Genomic DNA, 10,000 nt, shown 5'->3' with positions numbered 1-10,000 from the left:
GTATGACTTACATTCATCGATACTTGTATTTGTTATTCTCATAATTACATCAGTTAGACTAGAAATGTTTGTTTCTCCGGTTACTTCAGATATTGACATAAGATCGATCATGCAGTTTGTTTTCTTTGCTCTATTGATCATCCAGATGATATCGTTTTGTTCCATATTGAATCTCGTTAATTTTATCAGTGTATCTGGTGTATCACTAATCACATATTGAATATATGTAAATGACCTAGTTATATTTCTATTCTGTTTTTAAATAATACTAGAATATTCTTTGCTAGTGTCCGGTCACTGTACTCATCTGGTAGCCTTTTTTTTTTTTCATTTACATTTCCCATTATATCATTTAGGAGACGAAATAACTTTTTATGTCTGGTGATGCTTCGTAGGTCTTTCTCATATAGCGTTCTCCTTTTTTCCTTCTTAGTAGGTAATTGCAGTGGCACATTACAATTTTGTATTCTATACATGTAATTTCAGTCTATAACCAATTCCACTTTCTTTCTTCACGACTTTTACCCTCTAATTCGCTAAAGTTTTTTCAGCTAACCAAGGAGATTGGTCTTTAACAATTATAATCTTTTCCATCCGTGGGCACATGGTATAAGAATCACTTTTACTCACCCTATTATAAATGGTCAAAAGGCTGTCAAGACACATAGCACCCAACAAACGTTGGTAATCATGATAACAGGGAATACTGATAGCATCATTCATTTTGTTTGTAACCTTTTCAATAAATAGAAAAGGAAAGTATTTTCATTTATGTCTAAAGTTTATTTTCTTCACCACTGTGTGTTTCTTTAGAGGTAGTCTTATCTTAATAAGGTTATATCAGATACAATGTTATTCATTCCATAACTAAGTCAAGTTTATGCCCAGTCAAAATAGTTTCAGTCATTATTTACCAATCGATATGCTCCCAATAACTCACTAAATGCTGAAACAGCAAGATTTGATGCGTCATCCATCAAAAGGATGAAGTCTTCACAAATAATCCTCGTAACGAGTATACTGAAATCTCCAGAGAAGATACTATTATTTGTTCTCATAGGTTTGTAAACTGTTACAATTGGTATCTTTTTGGTATTGTGCTTAATGTTTATTTCTAGATGTTGAAAGCTTGTTAAACTAGTTCTTTTTAAAGTCTTGAAATTTAAGTAACCCTTATGCAGGAAGAGCTCGACGAACCCCCCTTTACATTTAATTACTATTTATGGCGTTTTCCTTAACTTTTGTCCTTTATGCTGTACTTCTACTTGGAATGCACCTATTACCTGAATATCGAAGCCATTATAACTTTTTTGAAATCTATTCTACCTGCCATAAGCAAATTGACAACAATCTTTGCAATGTTCTCATTCATCGTTGATACATCAGCTGTTGTGTCAAATTGCATTACAATTGGCTTTCCATTTGTCATAGATTGTACCATATGTTTCTTTGCATCTTTGTTGACATAATTTATGTGAAACGCAAAATCAGTTTCTGGCTTATATTAATTATCTTAAGCATTTTCTGTATTTTCCCTTTGTTCTATACCAGAATGATCCGAATCATTTATTGTCTTTATATATTGCTAGAGAACCTAAAAAAATTGTAAAGTGGCCCATCCTTCTAAAATTTTGCTATTGTTGCCCATATAAGGGCATGCCTTTGATTCATAAGCAAGATGATAATTTTTATATAACATGAAACACTTGAGTTTTTCGTTTCTGTGTATGGGTATGATTTTGATATTTATGATTATTACATTTAGGCAATTTCCTTTAACTAAGCATTGACGCATTCCTTTTCTCATCTTATCGTTGAACTTTGAGCGTACTTGACTTATTTTAAAATATTCCACCCTATTGCTTGTAGAACTACCTCTTATGTTACTTTGCATATTTGATGTTTCTAAAGGTCGGCCTATAATTAATACCTTTTCTAGTGTTGCATCTTTATCTCCCTGTAAAATTTTTCTTAGTTCCTGTCATGTACAATGGCCTATAACCAGGGCTATTATAATATTCCTAACTCTAGAAAATGAAATGAAGCAGGTAAATTCTTGTATAGACACAAATGCCTCTGAACTATCATCTGATATTCGATGTACTTGCACTGTAATTTGATAACTTTCAAAAATTGTATCGACCTCCGGGACAAAATATGTGGTAAGAGCCTTAATTGCGGATTCACTTGTGTTATCATCTGGTTGCAAGGTCTTAATTTTCTATTAGGTTAAATTCTTAGGAAAATGAAATATACTAAACAATTCAATTACTTCCGAGTCAGTGAATGGTAGCGCAAGTCGTAACAGGTTATTACAATCCTGAAAATAATGAAGTATACAGTAGTCATTTTGATCTGCTTCTGGCGATAGTGGTTGCAAGTCTTTTCTTAGTTTCGTTTATCCTTCCGAAATTTCATTTATCTTTACGTTTACCGTAACAGATATCTCCTTTTTTAGTCTTATGTTTATCAGAGGAAATTGTTCAAGAAAATTATTTCTTGAGAGCAATGCAAAAGAAATTCCCCAGAGCCTGCATAAATCATTAAATATTATTGCTATAAATTTCCATATAATCATATCCACAAATATTCCTTTCTTACAAAAGAGAAAACGACACTATGGGCTGTCTCCTGAGAAATTAATTATTTTGTTGATTATGTGTTAATCGTGCAATTGGCTGTTATTCTACTATGGTTAGTCGTTAGCAATTTCATTTTTCATAAGGCGGGTTTCCATCAATTTTCAACACCACTAAATACATGAAAAAACTGGTGAATTCTCATTGTTAAAACTAAAATAAAGTTTTGTACATGATCAAAAAAATACGGCATGACCCTTGATTAAAAAAAAAAAAAAATTAAAAAAACATTGAAAGTAGGGTAATAGCTCGTATTACGTCATCTTGAAACTTGCTCTAACACTGAAAGATACGTGTAATGGCAACCCAGCTCATTGCCACTTCCATCCAGCAAATCGAAAACCCTTACTGGAATGAGGCTGGTATATTTTTCATGCTATTTTCATGCGTACTGTTATAACCTCTTATCCAGAGTTTAAGCCTTTTCGTTATTCCATTAGGTTCATTACCGAAGTGAGTTTATAGTGTTTGTCATTTCGGAACTTAACGTCCTTGGACAGACTTTAATGGTTCGTGTTAATTAACCAAGGCATCAGCTGAGTTTGGGATCAGATGAACTCCTTACCTGTGATATAAAAGACGGTAATTTCATTGTTAGGTCATAATGATAGAAGTGGCTGGCCTATGGGACCCGCGGTTGTTCAGTTATAAAAGAATACCATTTTTCATTCTGGAATCAAATAATCCCCATACTAAATAACTTTAGTGTTCAGGCCAGAGTAGGTCTAAGCTCATAACCAAAGGCCAAGACTATCACAGTTAATTAAATACTTATAATTATGTGTTATGAACCTAAAAATGCCTTCCTTTTGTTCCTTTTTTCTTCATTCAGATGGTTCATCAGAAGTTTGAGCCTAACCAGACAGTTACTCTGTTACCAGAAGTTCCCAAGTGCTTCAAGAAAAAGTAGCAATTCAAAGGTCAATAGCACCTGCAGGTCAGTTAGCCCAAGCTCAACGCATGGTGAAACGTAGTTGTTTACACCATGACCCAGGTAATCTCGGAGATAATGGGACAATTCCCATACCGTTGGTTAAATGAGGTAAAGATGATCCCCGGAATGTTGTAGGTGTTATGTTAGATTGTAATAAAAATGACATATATCCAATAGCCGTGAGAGAAGGAATACTTTAGAGACGCTGCAGTAGAAGTCTGTTAGATATGTGTACCCATCCTTGGTGACGTGAGTGCAGACAAGGAAATAGGAATTCTTCGGGTATTAGGTCTACAGCAATCTTCTAGATTTGGTGGTCAAGGTTATGTTAATTAGAATTGTACTATGATTAAGAAAAAAGTCACACATCTTGCTATGTTATAAAGCTCGCAAGTGAAATTAATGGTACTACTCTAGTTTGACCTGAAAGAATGGAAAAAGATTTATTGTTTTACTTTTTAGTCACTTTTTTTTTCTTTCATTGTTTTGTCATTAGATTGTCACGCGGTTTGATTTACTCAAATACATTGTTTTTTTTTTTTTCTATATCATTATACTACCCAATATTAGTCAATATGCTTAGTAAAAATACACTTCTAGGCACTTTTTAAATTGTCTAAATTTTTTAGCTAATTGTGCAATAAAAAAAGACCACCATTGGAAACCACCTCGCAACGTAGAAAATTAGGAATCTGTCTAGGGAAGAAAATCTTAATGTTTTGATAAATGAGCTGAAATAAATAAATTAGGATATAACGGATTTTGAGCAAAGCGAAAAATCTATTTTTGGGTGAGGTAGCCATGTCGTCCTGATGGAAGTTACTTCATTAGTAGCTTCCTAGGTATATTTGACTACAGTGATATATCCCAGAGAATTTACCGAAGGTATCCAGAATTATAACTCCTGGAGCGAATATCCCTTAAAATTTAAAAAGGGATATCGCGTATATCAGAGGACGTATTCTTGACACGTCTCATAGCTATCTACACCCCCAATAGCGTTTTCGCTTCGAGAGGGAAAAGTGGCAAGAATATAGGAGAGTCGTTAAAGAGGCGATGCTCTCGACACTCCTACTGTACTGTAAATAGTGCGCCGAATCGCCACCGCAAGGCGCCACCAAGCCATTCTTCGTAGCTTTGTAGGTGTTGCAGATACAGTACCATAGGGAGGGATTCTTTATCCTTTTGTCAAAAAGAGGGTGGGTCCATCAGGACGACATGGCTATCTCACCCAAAAATAGATTTTTCGCTTCGCTCAAAATCCGTTTTTTGGGCTCAGGCCATGTCGTCCTGATGGAAGTTTACCAGAGCATTAATGTATCTGTGGATTTTCAATAGTGCCGTTATCTCGAGATAAATATTTCCGATTTGGTCTTCTGGACCAGAGACACTTGATGTTACTGTTATACATCAATTAACTGATCATAAAATATGTCAGTTTTTCCTGCCCCCTACAGGATAAAGTCTAGGCAAACTTTAGGAAAAATCCCGAGGATTGTGAGTTCAAGGAACAATCTAGCAAACAGTATGTATATTAGTGTCATTATATACGTAAAGTCTAGTTTGTACTTAGATGGTATAGTCCTGTATAGGTTACTGAATCCTCCCAAGTCTGGATATAAAGAGAGAGACAGGTTTGTAACCTTGTAGGAAACCTTAAATCAGTAAGATAAACAGTTAGTACAATCAGTTCTTACCTGTTTGCTTGGAATGGTAGAAACCATAGTTCCCAATATTTCCTTAAATATTAAGAGAATCAAGGATGCTCTAATTTATACATAATTTTGAATGTTTGAGGCGAAAGAGACGCAAAGATTCCTTCTATTGTTTATTACAAAAATAGAAATCATGGTTATAATCAATTACATCTTACGCTGAACAATTATGTGTAAAAGCATAAACAATAATAACAGAAAATAAATAAGTTTCACCTGAAAAAGAAACATTAGCCACTCAAAGGGAAATATAATATTTCACTATGTATGCTGTTATTACTAGGAACACTGTGCATATAAGAATGCCTGGCACTTGTGTCAGCTTATTATGTTTGATATCACCTCTATATATAGAACAGTCTATAGTGACTTACTAAACACAATACTCAACATGATATACCTTAAAAGTCTATCATGTACACCCTTCGCTAAAAGTCCCAATTAGTGCACTGTTCTTCGCAGTAATCAAGCAGCAGGTTTTATAACACTGCCTGCCGCTACCACATGAAATTTTATTTCTTTTAATAACTTCGCGTAGTGCTTGAAGAAAACTCTGGAAGACTTCCAACCAGTGTAAGCACGAAGGCTTTCAAACGACATTGTCTGAAAGAAATTCAGAGACGAGGCAACTTTTCTCGGATCATGACCTGCTGGTGTACAGTCTGGATCCGCTCTGCGTATAAAATAGGTGATTTTCGCCCTTATCTGTTTCAAGGATAACGTTGAACCAGAAGTCTCTCCCCTGAAAAGCTGACCTCCCTTAAAGTCTGAAGTTCTACGAAGATAGACCTTTAAGTAATCCACAGGGCAGAGGAATGCTTCTTCCTTCAGAGGGCAGCTCGTTCTTGGCGAGAAACAACGGGTCCGGAAAGAGGTTCAGCTCTCCGCTGTCTGTGAACTGAATGGGGCCATCTTTCCTGGAGAGGGCCATTATCTCGCTAACTCTGGCTCCTGAGGCTAGTGCAAATAAGAATATCACCTTTAGAGTCAAGTCTTTCAGCGAGCAATCTTCATCGTTCAGGTTTGAGTTAGTGAAGAACTTTATCCAAAGACCATGAAATGGGCTTTGAAGGAGCTGCAGGCCGAAGTTTAGCGCAGGCTTTAGGAATCTTGTTGAAGATTTCATTACAGAAGTCTACCTGGAAGGCGTATAGTATTGGTCTAGCTAGGGCGGATTTACATGTAGTAATCTTATAAGCTGCTGAACCTTGTTCATGCAGATGGATGAAGAAGGACAAGCAGAAATCCGTAGATATCTCCTCAGGATTCTTTACCTTGACAAAGGCCACCCATTTCTTCCAGGAAGACTCATATTGTCTTCTTGTTGACTTCTTGTATTCTTCTAAGAAGTTGATATTGTCTCTAGAAATCCCAAACCGTTTCTTGACTGCTAGGGCGAGAAAATCATGAGAAGAAGGTTCTGGGTTTTCTCTGATGAAGCAGAGACAGTCAATTTCTGCACTTGCTGAGTCAGAACTGGTTCCGGCAACAGGATGAGCTTCAGGCGTAGTTCTGTTATCAGAGGGAACCAAACGCTGTTGGGTCACTTGTGGGCCACTATTACTGCTGTCCCCCGAAAGGATCTCAGTTTGTCAAGGACTTTCAGCAGAAGGTTGGTTGTAGGGAACAGGTAGATCTTAGACCACCTGTTCCAATCTATGGACATTGCGACTGTCACTTCCGCTAGAAGATCCTCTTACGGGGCTACATACCGGGGTAGCTTCTTGTTATCGCTCGTTGCGAAGAGGTCTATCTGCAGTCCTGGGAATTTGCGTAAAATGAAAGAGAATAATCTTGCGTGTAGAGACCATTCGGACTCTATCATGTTGACCCTGGATAGAGCGTCCGCCGTCACATTGCGGAACCCTTGAAGGTGGACTGCTGACAAGTGCCATCTCTTCTTCTGGGCTAGACGGAGGATGGCCAATATCACTTGATTTATGTGAGGCGATCTCGAGCCTTGTCGATTTAGGCATCTTATTACTACTTCGCTGTTTAGAATCAGATGGATGTAAATTGAGCAGCGAAGTTTCAGCTTTTTCAGAAATAGAAAAACTGCCATGTCTTCCAGAAAATTGATGTGGAAGGAATTGAAGAGGGGAGACCAGGTTCCTTGGACTTTCCGATGTTGAGAATGACCTCCCCACTCCTCCTTCGAGGCATCCGTATGAAGGGTGACTGCTGGAGGAGGTGGTTTCAAGGGTACCTTATTTCTTAAGTTCTTGGCCTCAGACCATGGCTTGAGTAGTGATCGCAGACGATTCGGTATTGGTCTTTGTAGAACTCTTCGAGCGTTGGGTTCCCAGCCATGAGCCTTAGTACAGTATATATTTTTGGTGTCTAGACCAGAGAGCCATAATCATATAATATATATCTTGGTGCCCAGACCCTTAGGATTGAGCGAGTCTGTTTTAAATATTAGTGATAAGAGGGCCGTGTTTTCATAAAATGCTTGAATAGTACAGTGTTGATAGGATTTTGTGTATTTTTGGATATATTTTTGGGAAGGAATTTAATATTTTAAATTACAACACGGCACAGTTTAATATCCAAGAGTTTTTGAATAACCCCTTCGTTCACGAATTGTAAGGAGCTAATGTAACAAAAGTTCAGTGCCTCTCTATCTTAATAGCATATGGCACCCATGCATCGAGTGGGATGATTAAAGCCCAAATCCAGTGTCTAGCCTCCGAAACGTTAATAAACTCAGGAAAGTTGTAGGAAGAAAATATTGCGGTAGCTCGTGAACTGTTTGATGAAGCTGAGGAAGAATTTTTAGTGAAGCAAGTACCAGTTAACCCACGAACTGAAGGCATGAAAGCAGATTAGGATATAGAGGCTGATATTCGACAAATTGCAACGGAGGAGAACTTCGTTAGTTAAAGATGATGGCAGAAGAAGTATGACATGCGAAAGAAATGGAAGCAAGATGAATAGAAAGAAAGGCTAAAAAAGCATAACATGCAAAAGAAATGGAAGCAAAACGAGAAGAAAGACAGGTAGAATAAGCAAGACGTGCGAGGAGTATGGACGAAAAAGAAAGCAAACGAGAAGAAAAGGAGAAGGAAGAGGCAAGAGAGATTACAGGATATGCATTTGAGTTGGAGCTGTTGAACGCCCATGCAGAGTCGACAGCGCAGACAGAGACGACTCCTGCTAGGCACGAACACGTGTTTAATGTGTCGGATGCCCAGAGGTTAATTTCAAGGTTCACAGAAGAGGGTCCAGACGAGTTCTTCGATCATTTTGAAATGGTTGCATCGACAATGAAATGGCCAGAAAATAAATGGTCTGTGTTATTGCAGAATGTGCTCTTTAGGAATGGCCGCAGTGATTACTTATCCTTATCTCGAGACCAGATTAAAGAGTATTAACAAGTGAAGAGGAACGTGCTGCAAGTGTATCAGATGACCCCTGAATATTATAATGAAAGGTTCCGAAGTTTGAGAAAAGACGAGAAAAGGACTTTCATAGATTGTGCTGATAAGGTACGACAATGTTTTAAGAGATTGACAGATACTGCTAACGTAAAGGAGATGGCTGATATAGAAAAATTGATAATACTAGAGCAGTATTTACGAGGAGTTCATAAACACATTCGAACATACTTGAGAGAGAGAGAGGGGTGATGAAACTTGATAAAGCCACTTCACTGAGTAAAGATTATAATATTATTAGTCGTAAACCCTCCTCGGGCTTAAAGTTTCATCTGTTGTTCCAACCATATGTTAAGTATTTGCCGAGCCATGGAAACCAGTTCAATAACAACTACGTGAGCCAGTTCAACAGTTACAGCGGAAGTAGCATTGGTACTATCCCTAAGAAGAATGTGATAGTACTACTGAAACAATCGTTGAATCCTCCTCCTTCAAGAATCATGAAAGACGTGAGTAAGGTGCATATTGTCAATTTAATTTGTGGAAAAAAGAGACCCTATCAGTAAGGAATGTTGGTCAAACCAACCGAAAGCAGTCGCCCAAGTGATTAAGGACAATTCAATGGCACAGAATGCGAAGAATACGGAGCAATCGCAAAAGGTCCGAGAGAAAAATAAACCACCAATGTTTACATGATGAACAGGACAAACCCAAACAACGTGGATGCCTTTACATCATATATTTATGAAGGTATGTTAGTACCAATATAGATGGGAGTAAGCCAACCACGGTCGGGATATTGCGCAACAAAGGCTTGAACCATAGTGCGGTGGTACGGGTAGTACACCAGTTGATGGAAGAGTCTCTTACAGGGTACTCGGTTATTTTGAAGGAAATGGGAGGTAAGGTTAACCCTATTTACCGTCTAAAACTGTCATGCGAGTTAGTGACAGGTAATTTTGACTTTGCAAAAAAGGATTCATTGGCTGTCAAAGGAGTATATATCCTGCTGGGTAATGAGGTTGGTGGAGCGTCGTTTATGCCATTTTCCATTGTAAGGGAGAAACCTTTGAAGAATAGTCCTACTACTGAACTTGAGAAGGACTACTAGTATCTGTTTCCTAATTGTTTTACGACTAGGAGTATGAATAAGAAAGTGGCTGTGGAAAAAAAAGAAAAAGAAATCGAAGAATCAATGAACTTGGAGGATTTGTTTTCCGAAGAATAGGATTCCCTTGTTGGTGCGCAAGAAGGGAACTCCCAAGTAGGCCCAAGGGAAGAGAAACGGCAGACGAGTGGACAAGCGAACAAAAAAGAAATTGACTTAGAAGAAAT

This window comes from Palaemon carinicauda, chromosome 8 (assembly GCF_036898095.1).
Source record: "Palaemon carinicauda isolate YSFRI2023 chromosome 8, ASM3689809v2, whole genome shotgun sequence".
Taxonomy (NCBI): Eukaryota; Metazoa; Arthropoda; class Malacostraca; order Decapoda; family Palaemonidae; genus Palaemon; species Palaemon carinicauda.
The sequence above is the reverse complement of the archived record's forward strand: the minus strand, read 5'-3'. Positions refer to the sequence as shown.